The sequence below is a fragment of the Pavona decussata genome, unplaced genomic scaffold (genome assembly GCF_977016875.1).
Source record: "Pavona decussata unplaced genomic scaffold, jaPavDecu1.1 SCAFFOLD_640, whole genome shotgun sequence".
Taxonomy (NCBI): Eukaryota; Metazoa; Cnidaria; class Anthozoa; order Scleractinia; family Agariciidae; genus Pavona; species Pavona decussata.
In genome coordinates this window covers 190,152-213,356 of record NW_028145872.1, presented here as the reverse complement: position 1 = coordinate 213,356, position 23,205 = coordinate 190,152, and the positions used below count along the sequence as shown (strand labels likewise).

At 39.1% G+C, this 23,205-nt stretch overlaps 1 long non-coding RNA gene across 4 annotated transcripts in view; it reads left to right on the top strand.

Annotated features, from left to right (window-relative positions):
• Positions 1 to 14,337, top strand: part of LOC146449121 (uncharacterized) — a 30,939-nt gene extending 16,602 nt beyond the window's left edge. For all 4 annotated transcript variants that reach the window (XR_014860745.1, XR_014860747.1, XR_014860748.1 and 1 more), the window contains 2 exons: positions 632 to 703; positions 13,877 to 14,337. This is a non-coding gene — a long non-coding RNA (uncharacterized LOC146449121). The remainder of the gene's footprint in view (positions 1 to 631; positions 704 to 13,876) is intronic.
• The last annotated feature ends 8,868 nt before the right edge of the window (positions 14,338 to 23,205 follow it).

Here is a 23,205-nt window from a genome sequence, read left to right as displayed (position 1 = left end):
TTTCAAATTAACAAAATTAGACATTTTTACCGCAAAACTTCTAGAAGTATTCAGGGTATTGCTGATATAATGATGACAACTGATATAATAATTTATTTTGTCTGCAAGAGACAAAAAATAAAAGGCAAAAAAACAACTGTTTGTTAAAAATTTAGTACCCTGGTAACGTCAATGTGAAGGCAATGAACACTAACTGACCACACTAAATTGTTCCTAGATGAATTTCTGAAAAAAGTCGGCAGGATTAGTTTTCATGGCGATTGTTCAAATTAATATTAACAAAGTTATTCATGCAGGTTGAAAGTCACCTCGGTTAGATCCCCCCCCCCCCCCCCTCCTTTACGGACTAGAGAGGCTTTATTACTCACGTTCATCAAGTCGGAACAAAGACATGATTTTAAAATTACAAGTCAATTATATAATTACTATGCTGCATGCTAGTCGTGGTAATGTAGAAATTTTATTCCGTACATTGGCACTTACAATCAAAGCTGGTCATCCAACAGGATCGCCAAAACTTCAAGAAAACAAAGATATTTGAACAATAAGGTTCGCCTGCTTTATCTAATAATTAAAAACCTTTCAAAATTAACGTTTAATATAACAACAAGTTATGGTTATTTTTTGTTAGGAACTTGACAAGCAACCAGTTGATGGACCTGCCCCAGGGTGTGTTTGATAACAATACCAATCTGCAGTACCTGTAAGTGGAACCCTTCTGTAGTAAAATATCAATAGTAATCCCATAAGGACTTCCGAAAGGAGAGAAGATGGAGGCAAGAACTGAACCTGTGGAATTTAAAATAATATCAACATATCAAGAGTTTTTAGTTATAACAACTCTCCATAACGTTTTGTTTCAACATATTATGTTATTTTTAATGATGTATAGATCTGGCCTTTGCATTTCATAAATTTAACATTAATCGCTTTGCTGTTTAACAGCAACAAAACTGACATATCTGCATAACGCACAGCGTACAGACGTACCAAGACACCAAGGGAGGCTTTAATTGTTCCGTCCGATACAAGATTAGGCCTTTTTTTTTCTCGCCGTCGAAGAAAAATCCACAATTTAAACCTGAAAATCAAAATTACCCTGATTATGGATATGCATTTAAGAAAGAAAGAAATAAAGAAAAAAAACTATGGTGAGGCATCTGGCGCAGGGTCAAGAACAGAAAACGAACGATTTTTGTCGTAACATTTTTTGTAGTTAAACAAATGAAATCTCGGCTACAATTAAGAGTAACTATTCGCACTGTTTTCAATCACCAAAGCAAATTGACAGCTTCTGTTCGGGCTGGTGTCTGGATTAAAATAAAACAGCTAAACAGTTAAATTCTGTGGCCCAATACACGAGGCTCTCCTAAGTTACGATCCATCATAACTGTTGTTTTCTAATAATAGACCATTACTAACAAGTATACACCTCAACTTCAGAGAGACTCGTTAATATGGCCCCAGGTGTCTATATGTTATCACCAATAATTGCCTTGTTTATCTTTAATTCCTGATGCAAGTTAGGTTATGTGCTATAGCTATCCATTTCTTTATTGTTCCCTGCCCGAGTATGATTCTTGCTGGCAACTAATGTGAACGCACCCTTCAGTAACAAGTCCTGAGTCCGCGAAAGAATTCGGGCACGATGTCTTTGGCCGAGAACAAGGTCGGGACCTTGTTTTCTGGCACCGAAGGAGCCACCGTTTACCTGTTCTCACGTGTTTTTCGTTTATTCCAGTACATTTTACCTAACACAGTACAGGTTTTTGCACAATCCACCCTAATCTTCCCCTATCGTCTTCATTCGTGCCGCCTTTTCAGTATCATGCATAGCATTTAGCACAAAGGTAAAAAGCTAGATGAAGCAGTAATCACGAAGAACACATGCCTGTACATGATGAAATCTGTGTCCGGTTTATTAAATGTGTACCGATTATTACATATTTTGGTACCCAGTGCCTGAGCATAGCACTATTTTGTGCCAGGTGCCATACACTATTTTGTGCAAAGAAATCAAAGAGATCAAATTGTGTTCTCCTACACAAAATATCCCTTTTAAAAGCACGAGGAAAGGTATTGAGAATCAGAAAATAACATTTTGAGGTGTTTTCCTTAAATATTTTCGCCCTGGACCCTCCCATTAAGTGTACTTCAAGGCTAAACTGGTTTAGACTTCACCATTATTATTCAATAAACATTTTAATGTGTATATGAATATTGTTATCATTAAAATGGTACCATGGTTGTAGTTCTTATTGCACGTTATCTCATCCACACTGTTACTAATTCATGTTTAAATTTTTAAAAAGTTGCCGGAATGGGCCACCTAGCAAACCTTACACCTTACCTCAACAAGTGGTAACAGGTTTATCACAAAGTACATAAAAAGTCTTATGTATTTCTGACAGAGCACAATATTTATATTCAAGAATGGAGAGAATGTACAGTACAATTTCATGAACAAAAAAACTTTCAATATTTTCAACTGTTGTGGACATGCAGTAAATGAATTTCATTATAACAAATGAAAGTGGTTTGTGATCTTCTACTGAGCATCAATGGTTAATCTCTTTAAAAAATAACTGAGGGTGCGATAACATGGCTTCTTAGTCGATTTGGATTCACCATTTGCAGCTAGAAGGTTGCTAACAAGGACTTCCCCTAAAATCTCCCTTTATAACTTCACTTTTGGCCGCACTCGATTGTTATGAATTTAGGGTCCGTTTTAAGGAGGCTATGAGATTTGCTCACTTGGGTCCTCATTTAGCGTCTGTTATCCATAATGGAGGAAATCCCTATTATAGAGGTCATTTAATTGGGAATTTGTGAAGATTTCGCCGTGACAAAGCTGGAAAACTTTCCTTAACAGAGGTGTCCATATAAGAGACGTGTTGGCAAGGAGAAGTAGGGCTGTAATATGATCTTATGATAATGTCTTCCCCATGATCTTTTGGTTGCTCGAAAGTGGTTGGACCTCCCACTCCTTCTGAGAAGCTAAGGCTCAACATCGTAAGCCAACTTTACTTTTAAACAAACTTGTATGACCGAAAAGCGTGAGGCTGAAAATGACTCATTGTGGATAGACGCACGTTTGAAAGCTCCGATCCCCAAAATCCTGAACTTCTGAAAAGTCAAACTGCATTTTAAAAGCTCTTCTTTTCTTTTTAGCATTCGAATCGAAGGTATAGGCAGAAAGTACTAGCCATGCCAATTTAAGTTGTAATCCTAAAAAAAAAAAAACAGAATTTGGTTTATTTCAAGCGCAATCAGTTCCTGCTTTTGTTTGCTGACATTACAATTCAAAAATTAATTTCGGCTAACCACATGGAATATTGAGCCGAGTAGAACGCAACGTCATGTTATCCCTTCGTGGAGTTTACATGAAAAAAAGTTTCATCACGATGCCAGGAGAGTTTCTACAGTTTGCTTTAAGATACAGCTGTTTACACACACGTAAGTAATAGAGGATGAAATTGAGATGAAAGATGACGTCACGAGAGGAAATGTCGATGCACGAAATTATTCGGCTAGTTGCTGTTTGAGTATTGGCGCACGTATTTTACGCACTTTCGGACAGCTAAGGGAACTAATTTGTCATGTTGGTCATCTTATCTTTATTTATCTTCGAAGTTTAAGGTCTAGAAATTTCGATTTGAACAAAGTGGCTTGGTTATTAAACATGTCACAAAGAACTAATGGAAAAATATGAAATTATACACATCTAGGCCTAAAAAATAATTTAAGAAAATTACTAAGAAATACTTCTGCTCTCATCTAAGATCAAAGTCTTCTTGAAAGGCGGAACCTCTTGCTGCACGTGTAGCCTGTACTGGTGTTTCGTAGGGGCAGAAGGCTATGAATTTTGTGACTTTTATCCTGTACGATTTCTCTAAACAGAGGATTACTCATCGCTTGCGTTCTGCAAAATAAGGTTGGGATTACACAAGGCATTCGGGCACATTATACGGAGCGAGCGCTTTTGTAATCTTTCTATGTCATCAGACAAATATTGCGGCAAAAGCATGATGGAAGACTGGGCATACATATTCTACGACTGGCCGGATACAGGTTGTATAGAAAAGCAGCAAATAATTGCATGGTAGTTGAGCACGTTTTCAGTTGCTTACTTAGAAAGCATGGTCGAGTTGCTGCTTTCTGGCATACGGACTCTATATGTGATACTCACCAGAGTACCTGCAGCCGACGTTGTAAACTTATTTATTACACCCATTTTGAAATCACTGATGATCCTTGCAATCTGATTGGCTCTCAACATTGCGATTTATTCTTAAATTGTACCATTTTTTGCTCTAAATCTTATCCTCTCTTTAACCCATCAAAATGGAAATGAAGTACATGTAGCAAAAATAGAATATTAATATTGACAAACAAACTATGTGATTTCAAAATAGGTGTAATAAAGTGGTAATCGAGCTTTGTGTCGTGCAATTTTGGTCTGAAATCATACTTGTGAGTTCAAATAAAACTCGCGCTGCGCGCTCGTTCGATTTTGAAATCACGCATATGATTTCAGACCAAATTGCACTCCACTCAGTTCAATTACCATTATAAATCACCGGATGACTACTTTACTTCATTACTGAGAACTGTTTCAACCACCAATTGCACCCGCCAGAGGAAGATTTCTACAGCATGAAGTTCTGTGATGTTCATCATCTTCGTAAACAAACATCAACTGACCAGACACTTATAAGACCCCATATCCATTATATAGCCTGCGCGAGCGAGTTTTAGAAGGGAGGAGGGGAGGGAAGAAGGAAAGCTTGCAGTGATGTCTTAGGAATTTGAATATCTGCATCGAGAAACTCGATGCAAAATGCTGATTGGTGGATATTGAATTTGGTGCTTTCGTCATTACTCTTCGCGTGCGTCGTATAAACATTACAAAAATGGTGGAAAGCGAAGTTTCCGGTGAAGCTTGCGAGAATTTCTCCAAATACCTTAGGTTTTCTCTGAAACTAGGACCGGCGAAGTAAGCCTACTGCGCCGACTAAGATCTACTTTGAAAAAACTCGCCATGAATGTAAAGTTAGGGAAAAACAGGAGTTTACCGGTAGGATTTGTCCTGGTGTGTCATACAAAGACACACCAGGACAAATCCTACCGGTAAACTCCTGTTTTTCCCTAACTTTACATTCATGGCGAGTTTTTTCAAAGTAGATCTTAGTCGGCGCAGTAGGCTTACTTCGCCGGTCCTAGTTTCAGAGAAAACCTAAGGTATTTGGAGAAATTCTCGCAAGCTTCACCGGAAACCTCGCTGATAATTTGCTCACTTGCACGCATCGCTGATTTTGCAAAATTATTAACGACGCGGGTAGCGATTTAAAATGTTACAAAAATACGGCTTCATCCAAACAATGCCCATTCTTCTAGATAAACTGGCTTGGAAATCAACTTTCGTAAAGTTTACTATCTTTCAGCGGATAAAACTACCTATTTCTTGATTCTGTTGCCTTGAAATGCTCTCAGAATTAAAAAAAAATAATTTCAACGGCTTTTCTGTGATTGTCGTCCACCAAAAGGCAACTTTATCGGAGTCTTTTTGGTAACCGCTCTAATAACCTGATCAAGGAAAATACTCATCTTTAAAGCCTGGTTTACACGTACGACGCAAGCATAAGAATAAGCTCAAGCACAAGGATGTTTACACGTGTGATAAGCATAAGCATAACGTGACGTACGCAAGCGCAGAAGCAAACAAATTTGGCGCAATCGTGCAGCCGGGCTGCCTTTTGGTGCGAGATTTGATTCCAACATGGCGGAAAATGGCAACTCCGCGCATGAGTAACTAGATTGTACGCTGACAACTTGTCACCGTTTTTCATTTTCCTTTCCTTGCGCTCATGCTTATGCTTGCGTCGTTGCGTCGTACGTGTAAACCGGGACGACGCAAGCATAAGCACAAGCACAAGCACGAGGCGCTTATGCTTGCGTCGCACCGGTTTACACGTAGGTTTTTTGTGCTTACGCTTGTGCTTATGCTTATGCTTGCGGCGTACGTGTAAACCAGGCTTAACCGCAGCCGAGAAGACAGCTGCACTTAAATGGGTTTCTTTCCTTCTTCTAACTAAAAAAGGAAAGGAAGGAACCACGCCCGTTTTTCAATTCAATTCCATCACATTCTAGGGATTTACGACTAAAACATGGCGCGCGACTGCGTAGATACAGCATTTCGATAAATACAAGATTATTCAGAACATAAAAAACTCATGAAATTTGAGATGGCAACAATCTACACTAAGTTTCCGGACTGATGAGCTTCATTCGTTCTGCAATTGTACGAGTGATTAACAATACTCGAGTTACTATACAATGCCGGCTAATTAAACGCCTACATTCCAACCCACCCTTCCTCAAACTCTCACACGCACAACAGAACCAAAATCAACGGAAACGATATGTTGGACAGATTAAAGCGAACTTTGTTTTCATTAATTCTTTATGGAAGCCGATGGAACCCGTCCACGTGTTTCAGAACATAAAAGGAACAATGAAGAGCAAGGAATAGCAGCTGATAAAATAGAATAAAACTTACTCAATACGAAGCTATTTGTTTTAATGCCTAGGACATTGGCTTTTGTAGAATAAATCTTTCAGCTTGACGTGGTTATCTCAGATAATTATAATGGACTGTAATATTGTCCATTCCGCAAATCCAAAGTCTCTATCAACAGTGCGCCAGCCCACTTTTCGAATGGATTACTTTATTTTACGGTCGTATCCGCTTGTCGAAATGCACAGATCATGGACTACTTTTTGCTGATCGATTCAGATGTAGCTAATTAAAAATGTACGTCAGTTAAGTTGGAAATAAGCTTCATGTGTAAGGCAAATGCTTACAATAAAATACGATGCTATGGTGTGTCGTTTTCAAATTGCTACGCATGCAAGCACTAAAGCCTGAAACGGATCACGTGTAGCCATCTACAAGAAATATGTTTCGCAAAATGTTTGCTATCATTGAAGTTTATGGTAAAAACCCTGTGTGGTTAAGTTATCAAAACAAAAAATGCAAGGTAGACCAAAATATGGTGGAGAAAGGAAGGGAAAGTACACTCAAATCCTAAGAAGAAACCAGTAACGCCTGTGCCAATGCTGAAGAAAATTAAAGTTCTGCGGGAAACTGATAAAACGTTATACGAATATAATTTTGAAAGGCAGTTTTCACCTTCGTACACCTAAGAATTTAACCAAGTTGCTTTTGCCGTCCGGGGATTTTGAAAACGTTACTTTTGTTCCGTTTTGATTTAAATTTGTCCTGAAACTAAGATAAAAGGTTTCACAGTAGACCTTTGGGTGATGTAAGCTATTAAGAAACGCCATTTTTTGTTCGTTCTACTATAGAGGGGAAAAGGTTTATCAAAAGAGTCATTTTTGTCACGTTATTTGTGGAACAACATCCTTTTTAAACCGAAATATGCCATGTTAGTGTCTGTTTACATGGAGGGAGGGTAGCCCTAATGGAATGGTTACCCTTCCAGGAGGGTTCCCCAATGTTTTTTCCGGTTTCGTTTACATGCAAGGTAGGGTTACCCTAGGAGGAGGGTAACCCGAGCAAACAGAGAGGGTCTAGAAGGGTCTACATTTTTGTTTGTTTAAGCCATGTCAACGCTCAAGGTAGGGTTACCCTCCTTGAAGGGTCAAATTTAGAGCGATCAGATTACTGTTACATGGCTTCGCGCGGGTATAAATCTGGAGAAATATTTCGGTCAGCTATGTTGTCAGAGCGGCGAATCCAAACCGGAACGAGGGCAACAGCTTGGCGACTGGAAAATATCATTCCCTGATGATGTGATTGTTCTGGAGCCGTACTTGATCAGCCATGCAATAAATCGAAAGAAAAAAGAAAAGCGGCCAATCGACCAACCCGAAACCGTTGAACTGTTTCTCAAATATATCAAAGAGTAAAATACGAAGTGTGAATTCAGCGGCGTCGATTTCGAAGCGATGGTTTCAGGTTTCCGCGGCTTTTTTGGCAGACATAGCCCTAAGGATAACCCTACACATGTAAAGGAGGGTTATCTTATGACCGTTCTAGGAGGGTTACCCTCTCTTTATAGTGTGAACCAAAACCGAAAACGGAGCACAATAGTTCCATTTCAAAACTGATGTCTGAATAAAAGTATGAACAAGACCAATTTACAAAAGAGCATGAATTTTGAGAAAAAGAAAAAAAATTAGGCCCGGATCTGAATTACCTTCTGTTTAGTCGTTGAATCAAACGTCGAACCGAATTCAGAACAAATACAAATCTTTGGGTCAGCAGAATTTAAGGGAAAAATGTTATTCATTGACAGTTCGAGTCACGAAAAGATCGACGTTTGTCCAAAAGACGACCTGCACACGTATCTGAGGCCGATAGAACGTGTTAGACGATCGAAATACAACCAGATAAATTGAATTGAATACCGACGTCGAACTTATCAATCAATCAATCAATCAATCAATCAATCAATCAATCAATCAATCAATCAATCAATCAATCAATCAATCAATCAATCAATCAATCAATCAATCAATCAATCAATCAATCCATCAACTTTATTTAAAGAGGGTAACACGTGACAGTACTTCAACTGAATAACTAGTGGCCCTCAATTTGGTGAAGGTGAAGTTGGACCTGAACCTTTGCAATGCCAAAAGCAACGTATTAGCAATGAAAAATACCTGGGGAAGTATGTATGTTTACAAGGAATGACACAAGGCAGGGGCGTAGCCAGCCTTTAAGCCATTAATTAATATAAGCACGGGCTTAATAAGAATTTTCGGAAGACCGTATTTTCTTTTGCTTATTATTCAATAGCGAATACCCGCTATATCAGCGTTTTATTTTGAAAAATAAAATAATGGCTTTTAATATTATATATTTACAAACGCTGAAAGGATAACAAAGGAAACAAATGTTACTATAGAAATTTGAAATAGTTTTGTGCCCGAAAATTTAGTTGACTTACGGCGGCTTGGACAGCTGTGCGCCTGTAAATGTTAGAAAGAAAGTAAAACGGACATAAGCTGATCAATTAAAAAACGCTTATCAATGACTTCAATTGGTCAATCAGCAAGCAAACTAAATAAAGCGTGTTATTTCGCATACACATGGCGGAAATCTCTATTTGCGTTCGTTTTGTGCGCCCACGAGAGGACAACAGAAAGGTGCAGGTACGGAAGGAGTTCCTTGGGATTGTACAAGCTAACAGTACCACAGGACAGGCGGAAGCCGAGAGGTTTCTAGAGATCCAGCAGGGATATGGCCTGGATATCGACCGCATGCGCGCACAGGGCCATGGTGGGGCGGCAAACACGGCAGGGATTCACAGAGGTATCCAAGCAATTATCAGGCATTGCGTACCAGACGCAGTTTATGTCCATTGTAAGGCTCACTCCTTGAACTTGGCAATTGGACATGCTTGTATTAGGAGCCCTTAGTGAGAAACATGCTCGGAACCCTACACCAGATAGCTTTTGCGTTTCATTAGTCTGCAAAGAGACTGTTAGCGTTTAAGAGTGTTTGTCTCGAGACGCGGCTGTAAGATTTGAGATGGAACGGTCCTCCAAGCTGCAAAGCCTGTGTGAGACACGATGGGCAAGCAGGGCTGACTCGTTTTATACCTTCAGAACAGCCTTTCCAGTAGTAGTACAGGCATTAGAGAGCCTTGTAGAGGATGGAGACAATAAAGCGAGAGGGCACGTGAGCTCCATCCTGCAGTTCGACTTTTCAATTGCAGTATGTGCAACAGAGCATGTCCTTTCAAATACAGTCGCACTATCCACCATGCTACAAGGTCAATCTACCTCATTTGGGCAGCCAAGGAGTCAAAGGTGGTCATCAGTGTATTAAGAGAGGAGAGAAGTGACCAAACGGTTTGGAGTGAACTGTTTGAGCGTGCCAAGGGGTTTGCAGCAGGTTGCAAAATCGAGCCTAGCCTGCCAAAGATATCTGCAATCCAGCATAACAACAACAACACTTTATTAAAAATAGACAGTAACAAGGTGTAACCGAGCCAACGTACCTGCCGTTTCACCACAGCAGTATTGGTACAGAGCCCTCTACTTGCCCCTTGTTGATCATCTTATTCAAGAGCTCAATGACAGGCTGCTCAACCACAATGACCGGTTCCTGCGTCAATACCTCAGACCTACGCAGCTTGGACAATTTTTCAAAGTTTCTGAGTTGCAGGTATCAGTTATGGACAGTACCTCCACCGATTAAACACAGTTTCTTTTGCCCGATTTATAAGTATGCGGGAAAGCAGCTCTAGTAATAGGGAAGGGTGAGAGTGTGCGGCCGCGAGCGACTTGGACCGTCTGAGAATCAGGCTAATCTAGCAAGAGCTTTTTTTTTTTCAGAGAAAATTTAGAAATAATAATTCTAAAAGGCTTGCAATACATAAAAAAACGACACTTTTCCAGACAGAAGCTAAATGGGCCATGTCAGGCCATGTCACACTCTCTTCAATTTAATGCAAATACAACCGAAAGTCGCATTATTATATAGTCTTACATTAACGCTGGTGATGATCACTATGAAAAGCTATGATATTAAACGTAATTAAATGAAGTAAGCGGTGTAAAATTAAGTCACTTTTAGTAGCTTTAGCCTATTCCGCTATACCGCATCCTTTCTGCTGTTGGTTTCACCAGGACACGAATGCAGCAGGTGTCAAAAAAAAAAAAAGAAAAAAAAAACATTCAAAAACACGTTGACGTAAAATACTTTTTATGTTTTCAAGAAATAAAAGCAAAACAACATAAAGTGTCTTTCCCGTAAAAAAGAGTTTAATTTCAGAAAGTAATTTGACAGACCCACATACCATTTTCTAACTACGACTATTACAGAAACAGCAAAAAGACACCATTAAGGAAGTACTGCAACACGTTGACCATGATCTGAGATTACTGTTACGTCAATTTTAAATTAAGGGAATTTAATTGAATGTAAATTGAATTTCTTGAGTTGTTTTGAAGAAAACAATTGAACATGTATAGATCTTCCATTGGTTAAAGAAAAAGAAGACGTTTGATGAAGAATACTTCAGATTAAAGACAAAACGTCATTAAAGACCTGCCAGTTTGCGAAAATTTGTTGACCGACAAACCTCAGTTGGTTTAGATCTTTCTAGAAGTCCTTATTACCACCGATTTTTATTGATACACGACCCTCGAATAAAAACACCCGCGAGCGTTTGGCGATTCGCTTCCGTCAACAACAACAACAACAACAACAAGACAAATGATTCTTCTGGCTATAACAACTGTAAAGCTTATTTCGAGAAATTTACTAGTAACTACAAACTAATCTCCTCGAGCTCTGCCTGTCATTACATCCTATTTAGGATCTTGTTAGGGGCCTGACCCAACAGTTCACTTCGGTGGATATCTAGATCTGCTGAAAGCCTTAATCGTCACTCAGAAATACAGATTTAGTTGTAAAGAACTTCTAAAGTTTCCGTTTGGTAAAATATCAACTCACAATTTCAGAACATTAGAAAACTAATTCCTTTCGTTTTCGAAGGGGCGAACATGTCATTAATCATGCGAAAAAATATCAGCTAGCATTTTTGTAAGGGCTAAGACTAGCTCGTAAATTCGGGGAATGAGGCGCGGCCTAAAATTTTCAACAACTTTAATTTACAGCTTAGGCATCCAACACAGATCAATCTGTATCAGTTTAAAATATGATCTGTGAACACAGCAAACAGCATTTTAAGTAATTTGGTTAAATATTCTCGTTGGGTTTGCAAAGAAAGATAACATCATGTCAATTTCATCCTTTCTGCTAATGGTTTCACATGACTCGAATACAGCAGGCGTCAAAAGAAAACCATTCAAAAACAAGTTCCACATAAAATGGCTTTTCATTTTGTCAACAAATAAAAGCTAAAAATGTAAAGTGTTGAGGAAAGTGGATTTCATATGACCTCAACATGAATTACAAGTTAATTGATGAAGTAAAGTTGAAAAATACCAGCAGTGAGCATTACAAGAACAGCATTAACTCATCCACACCCATACCACGGTGTCATTCCGGCACTGTTCGATTGATGTTATTTCAATTCAATTCTTATAAAACATTTCTATTAAGTGGGAGTTTCACCTGAGCGCCATTTTTTCGCCACTTGACATGGCTTTAATGGAAATATCTCGTTCGCGTTTCAAGCAATCCATAAACTATCGTGGATCATCATATCGTGAATCTGTGTTGTGGGGTATTTTGTGAATTTTTGGGTGATTTTTGGGTTTATTCAGGAAGGAGTAGTTTTTTTCTAGAAAGATTGGTAAAATAAAGAGATATAAGAAATTTTGAGGATTTAGCGAAGTTTTAAAATTGGAATGTGTAGTTAATAATTAATTGACGGATACCAAGTTAGTCCACTAGCAACCTGGGGTGCTCTTGCGTGGGTATCAACTGTCTGTTAGTGTTCCAAAAATCATTTTCTTTCCTCTATCCCTTCTTAAAACCTCTTCAAATTTCATTCAAATTTAGGTGTATTGCCCCCTTAAAGGGGGGCAAGAACACAGATTTCTTAACATTTAAGTGGAATTTACAGTGCCAGATACGTCCATTTGAAGTAGACACGAATAAAAACGCGCCTTTTAACATGTTAATATAACAACAACAACAAAAAAAATGAAAAATAATTTAAGCAAAATGCTCCTCCGTCTCTGCTCCCCCCTACCCCCATCATTGGGGTAGAGTTACTGGGCGCAGAGCCTCTGCAGAGTCCCACCCTCACCGGTCCACCCACACGAGGGAGCTCTTAAAAACCTGATGATGCTAAAAACATATATTTAAGACGCGACAGCGTCTGTGGGACACACTTTCTTAGATGTGCACGAGGCGCAGCCTCGTTTTGGTACGAAGCAGCTTGTTTTCGTCCTGTAACGTCATAAAATTACTTTTTTCATTCACAACTCTGGTAGAAGTCTTGAACTCGTGGATTTCTTAGCTTCTTTTAGGTTGATGTCGATCACATCAAAGATTTTCTTGAAAATGTTCGTCTTAAACTTATGTATTCAAGTTAAATGAGGTCTCTTAAGTTGTTTTTGTGAAAAAAATTGAACGTGTGGGGCGTAGTTAAAAAAAGCAACCTTTATTCTGCCGGCACAAGCATGGAACAAAGGAAAAAAAATTTTTTTTGTCCGCGACGAATGTCGAATCCTTTTTGACGCACACCGGTCAGATGCTCTTTAAGCTAAGTCATACACGTGTTTTCTGAGCTACAATCCTGGCCAGAAATGTTGAGACGATTTCTAAAACTGAACACCAAATATGTCCCCGCCTCCTCGACTCCATGCAATGTTGTCATGGTGCTGTGTTTGTAGACCGATCCGAATGATTCCAGTGGATTTGGAGGCGGGGGGGGTGGGGGGGGGGGGGGGGGGAGGGGCGCTTCCAAAAATTCGCAATGACAGCACTAGCTTATGGCGACTGGTTCTAGACATCAGTCTAACACTATTTTCGTATCTACCTCAGAAAATATTAGCCATGATTGTAGGTTATATCATTTGTATAAAACAGGGTCAGAAGGTTCTAGCGGTGCACTGCACTGCGATCTGTTAAATATGACCTGCCTTGTAGGAGATTTTAGTTTATAGATTTTTATTAGCCTTAGACACACAATACAATATATACAGTACTAAGAATTGCTTACAATACTTACAAAGTTAGAATACTTACTATACTAACCGTATAAAATCATGCTATACTTACAATACTAATAATACTTACAGTGTTCACAATACAAATAGCTTGTAGGAGATCTTTTCAGCCAACGAGAGTTCGGAATTGCGACCTACCTCAACATTTTGAGAAATAGTTGGGAGGTTAGTTGACAGTTCTGTTGTGTTGTAGGTACTTGAGTGACAACCAACTCAAGAGCCTGCCCCAAGGTATCTTTGATCACAATAAATGGCTGTATAGACTGTAAGTACAACTCTTCTTTAGTAACAAATCACTCATCATAATATGAGCACATTGTGGAGAGTAGATGGAGGAAATGATCAAGGATGGGGAATTAAAAAAAATATAACAATAGTGTGTAACAACTCCATGCGATAAATTTTGTCTTTCCGTAGCTAATGACCTTGAAATAAATAAATCGACTTTGTTTAACAAGGCTCTTAGATTCCGAATCGAGTTGGAATTTGGAAATGATTGTTTTTGAGGAGATCAGAAAGGAATACCGAAGTACACCCGGAGGAAAACCGCTCAGGCAAAGTACGACAACAAACTCAGCCCTTACATGACGCGAAGTCCGAGACTGGTAGCCCACATTAATGGATTCCGTCTCAATTTAATTCGATTTTTCCTGTTATATATAAGGCTGTCTTGTTGGTGAGCGACATTGGCTCCATAGGGCATGAAATTGCAAATCAACATATTTACAGCAATTCCAACGTAAAACAATATAATTCAATACAATTTAAAAATGAATGGAAGTGTGTTATATGTAATCCGTTTAGAGGCTGATTATATGAGCCGGGCTGGCACAGTTAATCGGGTGGGTTTATTTTAACGATATGAGTGTTCCATGTGGGTTCCCTGAACTCAAATATTAACTATGCTAACCGTGATGAGGTGTAACATCGACGGTTTCTGATCCTTGGACTGACCACTTACATTGGTCGATTCTTCTACCAATGTTTGGGCAGCTTTTCTGAGTATACGCCTTTGGTCTCTCAGTGTATGAAGTGGTTAAGTATAGAACCAAGCTTAGTTACTTTTCTGGTAAATGTACCAATAGCAGTTCTTATCTTTGTGAGCTCTTTTGAGACAAACGCCTCCATCCCAACCCACCCCTCCCTACCTCTACAGTTATTGGCACAAGTTAGAAAGAACAAAACAAGAAGAAAGAAGAGCCCGCAAAGAAACAACGAAACAAACAAACAAACAAACTAACAAAACAACCAAAACAAACCAAAAGAACAAACAGATATCAGCAAAATAATTATTTTTAAAAAGCAACAACAACAACAACAACAACACAAAACGATATGTTTTAAGCCTTACAACATATCGTGCGAGGTTGTTTCGCGGTGAGGTAACTTGTCTCATTAATCCGATGAAAGGAAAAGAATGACGGAAAGTAACTCAGACAACATTTCCAGCAACATAACTGGAATATATCTCACGATCTGAAACCCTTTGTTTTAGTGCCTAAGACATTGGCTTTTGTAGGATAAGACCACAGGCAACCCAAGCTCTATTGACCTTTGAAATGCTGCAATCATGTACGGAAATTTGAGCGTCACGGTGACTGTTGCCTATTTGCCAAATTATAAGGTTTTGTATCAAAGAAAAATGTTTCCCATTTGAAGGCTACATTTTGATTGCTTTTATCGATAGAAATTCACCATGTGAATTTCTTTGCTTGGCTATTTGTGTCTTGTGCTCTACTTGTGATGAAAACGGTTACACCTAAACGTATTTTTTTCTCAATCCTCTCAAAACAATAGAAGCTCATCCTTTGTAAGTCATTGAGTGAGAAGAGTGAGAAAATTCGAAATGCTGTTTCGAAGTTATCGTTATAATCCGTTAGTGCGTATATTTTCGTTATTTTGAATTTTCAAGGATTTTTGCCTTTTAAATTAAACTTTACAGCTTCCTTCGCTCCCTCAAAGGGTAGAGGAATCATTTTAGCTTTTGGACTATAATATTATCATTCCTTCAAACTAACAGCCTCGGAGACCAGGGATCAGATAATTCGGGCGTGGAAAAATTGGCGACGGACAAATAGACGGGAAAAAAATTCGGCGAAGAGAAGTAAGGATCCCTGAGGACTGACTCGAGTTCCATACGCCCTAAAAGGTTTAGCCAAGGCTTCCTCCTGATTGGAGAGGAAAATCTTTTTGTATTTTCCTGCTCAATCGGCTAGAAGCATGTCTCCAGTCTGTTTCCTGTGCTGTTACGAAAAATTCGATGTTCTTCCCGTTAGATAATTATCAAAGGTGAAGTCAAATTGATATCATCTTTGTCGCTTGGCCGGCAAAAATGCTACACAGTTTGAGAGCCTTCACTATAAGTAAATGTTCACTAAGAGCTGAGCGTCAAAGGACAAATCAAGTGCAAAACGCTCTGCTTCCCTATAAAAAGGACTTTGTAATCCATTTTGTTGTTCGTGAAAGGTAGGAAAACATTATTGTTTAAAGGTCTAAAGAAATTAAATTATTTTTACAGGTGACTGGTCCCAAATCGGCGCGAATAAGGCCTCCGTTTACTCCGGCATAAGGACTATTTCTCTGTAGTGTTTCAAAAAAGGAACTCAAATCTGAAGCACTTTCAGTGTAGGAACGTATTTTAGTGTTTCTTCCCGACTCATCGATACTTAAAAAATCGCCAAGCTTAAAAATTTGCTAAAGGCCGCCAAGGACCTAAATAATAGATAGATAGTTTCCTTGTTGACACTAATAAGAACTTAACTGATGAGACCGAGATGAGAATAAACTTTGCTAACTAATTCAAGAGTTGCGTCTTGATAGTCAAGCGGAAGTTTTGAGAAAAGAGACAAATACAAACGCGGATGGTGAAGACGCTGCAAGGTTTTACAAGGTTTATTCTGATTCAGCACTCTAATCAATAGGCTAATTTAAAGGCGTGTCCAAGACGTCAGAATCCAGGTCTTCCTCGAAAATACCGCGAGGCGAAGACCACAAGAGATTAGAACTTACATAGAAAGAATTGCAGAGAATTGCAGCCCGAAATAATTACCAACAGGGATCGCCTGTCACACTGATAGACAGACAAGAAAATCGCAGCTTACTAAAGAGCACAGAAACCATGAATAGATGACGAGATGAGGCCCACAACCTTGGTGAAAGACTGTCAACGAATGGAAATTATAATGCAGCCCCCAGAGAAAATTCCCACTTCAATAGCAAATCTTGAGAACTTCGCATCCTAAGAGAAGAGAGAAGGATTCTCAAAACTGTTCAGAGATGGCCACAAACAACAACAGCAGTAAAACTACTCTAACAATTAAAAAAAAAAAAAACAGCACGAGTTCAAATCGCGAGTGCTAGATGAGATGCGTAGAATGCAGTCAGGCACAGATGCTGTATGCAGAGTTGCACTTACACCGAGTACAACAGCCAAGATCAGCCAGGAGGCAGAAACCGTAAGGGGCGCCCCATGAGATTTACAGCAAAGTAGGCCACGTCAAGCAGAACTGTTACTGACGTGGTAAACCTTAAATCAGAGCTAATAACCACAGAAATTTCAGCCAAGTCAACAGCAAGGGCCGCGCATGACTTCCAAAGCGTGAGGACGAGTCACTTCGTGCTCCGCTCCTAAGCTATTTTTTTTTTTCTTTATCCTGGCGAGCATGAGCAGAAATTTACGGCCACGGAAAGGGGCAGCCTGATTTACAAGAAGAAATGCCGACTGATAGCAATTTAGAAGAATTAACTTAATTGGTCAAGAGTCTGGCAGAGAAAATCGACAAGCTTGATTCAGATAGGCAAAGCCGCCATGATGTGCTATTCGTTAAACTTTAGCAACTCGAGTCCATAACAGCTAACTTGTCGGGGTGAGATTAATGACTTAAAGCAAGGTCTTGAATTTATTAATAAAGAAGTCGAGCCCGAGTGGTAAAGGTTACTTTGACTGATAAACCGGACTCCACTTGCGTTGCTACTTTAGAAAGAAAGGTCGAAGACCTTGAGAACCGGTCAAAAAGAAACAATATTGTTATATGGGACATTCCTGAAGGTGCCGAGAAAGATTCCTCGTGTCAGGATATCGTCAGTAACATTTTAAGTCAGCATATGAAGTTGGAAGGCGACCTGGAAATAATGCGTGCTTCTCGAACAAACATAAGAAGGCAAAATATCAAGGAAAATACTGCTCCACCTCTAGTAAGACCCGTGTATGACGTGTATTTACTACGCTGCACCGCCGAGATAAACAGTATATTCTCCGCAACGCCGCGTCGGCCCTAGCCTCTCACGCAGACGTCCTTAGGGGTTCGTCACTCGTTTCCTTCCCCACGTTCGTGGGGAAGGAAACGAGTGACGAACCCTAAAGGACGTCTGCGTGGGAGGCTACGTCGGCCCTAAAAGATAATCAATTCTCGAGGGGAAATCTCTGACGACGTGTCGAAGAAAGTGGGAAACGAACGAAAGAGGTTGAAAGAAAATCATACTGACGAAATTCGCGCTCAAGAAGAGATGGACTTTGCTTATATTCCTTGGTCTGTCCCTGCACGTATTCTCTACAAAGTTAAAGATTCATCGAAGTTGAAATCTTTCTTCTTTCCAGATGAGTGACCATGTATTTATTTTATGCCGTAGTATACTTAGTTATATATTTAGGGACTTTATTTTTACAAATACTAATGAGTTTATTAGTTATTAAAAATCAAAACTAAAATAAGCCAGGAAATACTTATATTTATTTATTTGGAATAAAGATAAGCCATGTAACGTTTAGGACCGGACACGGCTTTTGGAGCAAAGGATGCGAGACTCCATCAGTAAAGATTCCGCCAATATGTTGTTCGGAAACTTTTTTTCATCCAAATATTGCTATATTTGTGTTTTTATAATTGTCTGTTTTTGTTTTTTGTGCGTTGCAGACTCTTCTTATCCATTACTTATGTTATATTAATTGTCAATAGCCTGCGCCACATATTTTTCTCCCCTCAGATCATTACTGAGGACGATTCATGATGGGTTCTTGTGATTTCAAAATGCTATCTCTGAATGTGAGAGGTTTGAGTTCAAAATTTGCATGGTGTAGAAAACAAAATGCAAAGATAATCTTTCTTCAAGAAACCCATTCTACGCGTGACAAAGAGAAACAATAAAAGCTGAATGGGGCGCACCTTTAGAACTCGCCCATGGGAGCAGTAATGCAAGAGGTGTTGCGATATTATTACGAAATGGCTTTGATTGTAAACTAACGCCCGGTTCATACGTCGAACTTTACAGGAGTCGAACCTAATCATTTGGTTCGGCGCATGTAAAGATCGACGTATGAATCAGTTAGGATCGACAGATTTGTATTTGGGTCGACCCGCCGTTCTATTCGACTGCGCCAGTCGAATAGAACGGCAAAAGTTTGACTTCGATTCAGACCTCGAACTTTTCATGTGCCGAACCAAATGCATACGTTAAGTATAAATTATTATATAAATTATATCTATCTCAGAGGTCTGTGCATTCCGTCGACTTCTGAACAAGATGGCGGGAAAAGAGGAATGTGCTTGTTCTTCTTGTTTCGAAACAACTGAATATACTTCTTTGAGATGCGAAAGATTAAAAAAAAAAGAATCTATTCTTGAAGTGCACACTCACTTCAAACCAACAGAAACTTTCCAATACAGGCTCTATCAAAGGCGAAGCGTCAAGACTTCTCAAAACAAAATCTTCAAAAACAACATTTGAAGAAAACACTACTCTATTCAAACAGAGATTACGCAACAGAGGTTACCTCGATAACCTTATAAATAAAACTCTTTCAGAAGTCAACCTCCGCGAAAGAATGTCGGCACTACAAAACAAACTAAAAAACCGCAAAAACATTTTGAGCTTTATTATGGAATATCGCCCTTCTGTACCTAACCTAAAACAATTCAGATGAGTAAATACAGGAGCCATAATCAGGGATGGAGACCGTAAGCGTGGGGTCCATGCGTCCCCATGAGTTGTACCAAAAAAAATCTATTTTTAGAAAAAAATGCCCCCCCCCCCCTCCCTCACGTCTAAACCCGCGTGAATACACGCAAATTTGCGTGGGGCTTCTATCTCATATATGACACGGAAAGCAGCTGAGAAAAAATTCACTAAAGATAAAAAATTCCTTACCTGTCTAAGTACATGTCCGCAGAGTGTAAGCTTTTTTCATTCATTCAACAGTAGCAACGTACGCAGCGCCACCGTTTTGGCGCCTTTTTGACTTTACTGTGAGAGTCATGTTATCAATAGGCCGCTTATTCCAACTTTTCCCGTCTTCTTTCAATTGTTACCTTTTCCTTCGTGAGAGTCTAATTCCTTAAATGTGGGCACTGAGGAGATATCCCCTGGCAGAATTTTAAAATTTGGACGCCATTTTGAACAGGTAGAAAAAAATCTCAATTTCTCCACGCGCGATCCTGGCCGTTTACACACGTGCGCGCACCCTTGTATGGCGCAATTTTTTTCTAAAAATAGATTTTTTGGTACAACACATGGGGACAAGCCCACAAGTCAAAATGGCATCTCGTTACGGTTCCCATCCCTGATTATGGCTCCTGGTAAATGACACTTGATAGCCTCTGCTAAGGGAGATCTACAAAGACCCTTCCTTACTTTCGTACAGAAAAGGGAGATCTTTGAAAGACGTACTCGTAAGAGCAAATTAGCTTTGAAGGTCATATTCTTCCTATCTCGACCAGTAGGAGCCGTGTTTGGCCTATCTTTATTATTTTACCAAACAAGCGAATTCATCTTTCCCGCCATTTTGAATCTTGTTGAGTAAAAACAACAGCCGCTGACCACGAAAATCTACTTTCTCATCTTAGCTTTAATTAGGTTCGACTTCAGTTAAGTTCGACGTCTGAATCAACTGCCGAACTTAATTATTTGGGTCGACCTTAATAGGTTTTTAGGTTCGGCTCATGTAAAGTTCGACGTATGAACCGGGCCTAAGTGACATTCAAAAAACGATTAACCTATGGAGTTTGAGGGGTTTATCCCGTGTTTGGCAAAGTGACCTTATACCAAAGATTTTATATGTTTCTGCAATATTGGAAACCCCAGAAGAAATTATTAAACAGATGGAGAGGATGGTATATAAATTTTTGTGAAAAGGTCCAGATAAAGTGACGAGACTCTCAGTCATTCCTGATTCGCTGAAGAACGGTGGCCTGAATCTTACGGATCTTGAAACCCAAATTAAAGCAATGAGGCTGTCCTGGATTTCACGGGTTCTTGATGAGCGGGTAAGTCCATGAAAGTCGTATTTCGACATTTCATTTGAAAAAATATGGAGGAACTCTGCTCTTAAAATGTAATTTTGATGTAAGAGATCTCAATTTAAGTTGAAACGGTTTTTATCAGCAGCTACTTGACTGGTGGGCAGATTTTAGAAATGCTTTCTCTGATATTAATTATGCTCATTATGTAATCTGGAATAATAAGAGATGATAATTGATAACAAATCTATTTTTTATAGAAAATATGCAGACTGTGGAATTCTTTATTTAAATGATCTATTATTTAGTTTGGATAATGTTCGCTCTTTTGAATACCTAAAGAATGTGGGGCTTGATTCTAATTTTTGACATGGTCTGCCTTACGGTTGTCTGTGCCTAAGGATAGGCTACCGTATAGCATGAAAATTTTGCGGGTTCCAATTTTTGCGGATTTTGCGGATTGAACTCGATCCGCAAAAATTAGTTCCCGCAGAAAAAAATACCCGCAAAATATAACGCCGCAAAAATTAACTCCCTTCAGTCAAATTTAAAACTCCTCTTTAGTAGCCTTATGCCACTGGAGCGATATACATTGGACTTAAACAAGAACATTTACATGATTTTCCATTGGATAAAGCAACTAGGGCTGTCAATTGCAAGAGTAAAGCAATTCAGTACATTAGATTGGCACGAATGGGTCATCTGAAGGAACGCACAGACTTGAATCGTTCAGCAGACCAACCATGTTCTATTGGCGCTTCTGCGGTGACCTGCACAGAAGTGCAGAAGTTCAACTGAACAAGAGTGTTATTACTATCGACTGAGTCTGTGTCATTGTGTTATAGTAGGGCATAGTTTTGCATTTTAGTAGGCCGCTCCCAGTTAGGTCTCAAAGTACATCTTTCACTCGAAAGCCCCTCTGTACGCCTAGAAAGGTTTCAGCTACGGTAATTCAAACATTCATGCATACTGCTTTCTTATAAAATAATATACGGTAATAGCGTCGTGGCAAACCGTATTAACGAAACAGTGTTTGGCTGTGCATGGTAGGGGTAGACAATAAAAGTTGAAAATATTCAGGTTTCTTCCACTTAAATATTCTGCCCCTTAAACCAGAGCATCGCAAAAATTAGTTCTCAGCAGAAATTTCAGTCATCTCGAACCGCAAAAATTTGTTCCCGGAAACCACAAAAAATCGCCAATCCGCAAAATAAAACTCCCGCAAAAATTTCGTGCTACACGGTATCCTCTTACCCACCGGTGGAATTTGATCCTATGGCTTTCAAATATAATAATACGGAATTCGATGCGCACTCAGCGAAATCTAAACAGTTTTACTCACTGCTGATTGCCAATAAAGCTTAATACCCGAATAGATTCAAAACTCTGTCTGTCGATTTGGAAATTTCAGACCCGTTGCAGGAGGTGTTGTCGATCCCCTATAACGCAGCAGGTGAAACTTTTGTTTGGTCTTTTCAGTATAAATTATTAAATAACATCTTGTTTATAAATACCAAATTATTTAAAATTGGGTTAATTGAGTTAGAGAAGTGTTCTTTCTGCGCAATTTACAAAGTACCATCTCTTTTATGACTTCTCCTATGTGCGCGCCTTTTGGAACATATTTTGCAATTTGCGGTCTAATTTTCGGAGTGAATATTCGAGCCTATTTTTAAAAGATGTTATAGTTGGCATTTTAAATAGAAATGACCTACTAAATTATCTGATAATTTTAGGTAAACTATGTATATGGGAGTGTAGAAGAAACAAAACAATCCCAAAATTGGATTTGTTTCTACACAAAAGAGAAGCCAAGAAGGAGAGTAAAAGGTTCATTGCCTTAAGAAATAAGACGCTTAACGATTTTAGGAAAAGAGAAAAGATGGGAACCATTATTATAATAACTTTTGTTGTGATATTACGTGGAGAAAACAGGTGGATGGCTCATTCAAATTCTGTACTGTCATTTTCTAATTGAAGTATCTGCAATGTGTCTGTGATGTGTTGTGTTGTCTACCTCTGTAAAATATGTATAGTAAGTTAAGAGAATAAATTGTAATAGGAGTAGCATTGTAAGCATTGTTAGTATTGTAACTACTGTAAAAGATGTATGTAGTGCTAATAATGTACAGTTGTGTGTTTTAATTAAAAAAAAAAAATCTTGGCTGCGCATTGCTGTTATAGCCGCTGAGCCAGCGGCTCGGCGCACTCACTACAGCCCACCAGCCCACTTACTACAAAGCCCCCCCCCCCCCTCCCCCCACTTCGATAAGATGTTCTGATGATGCTG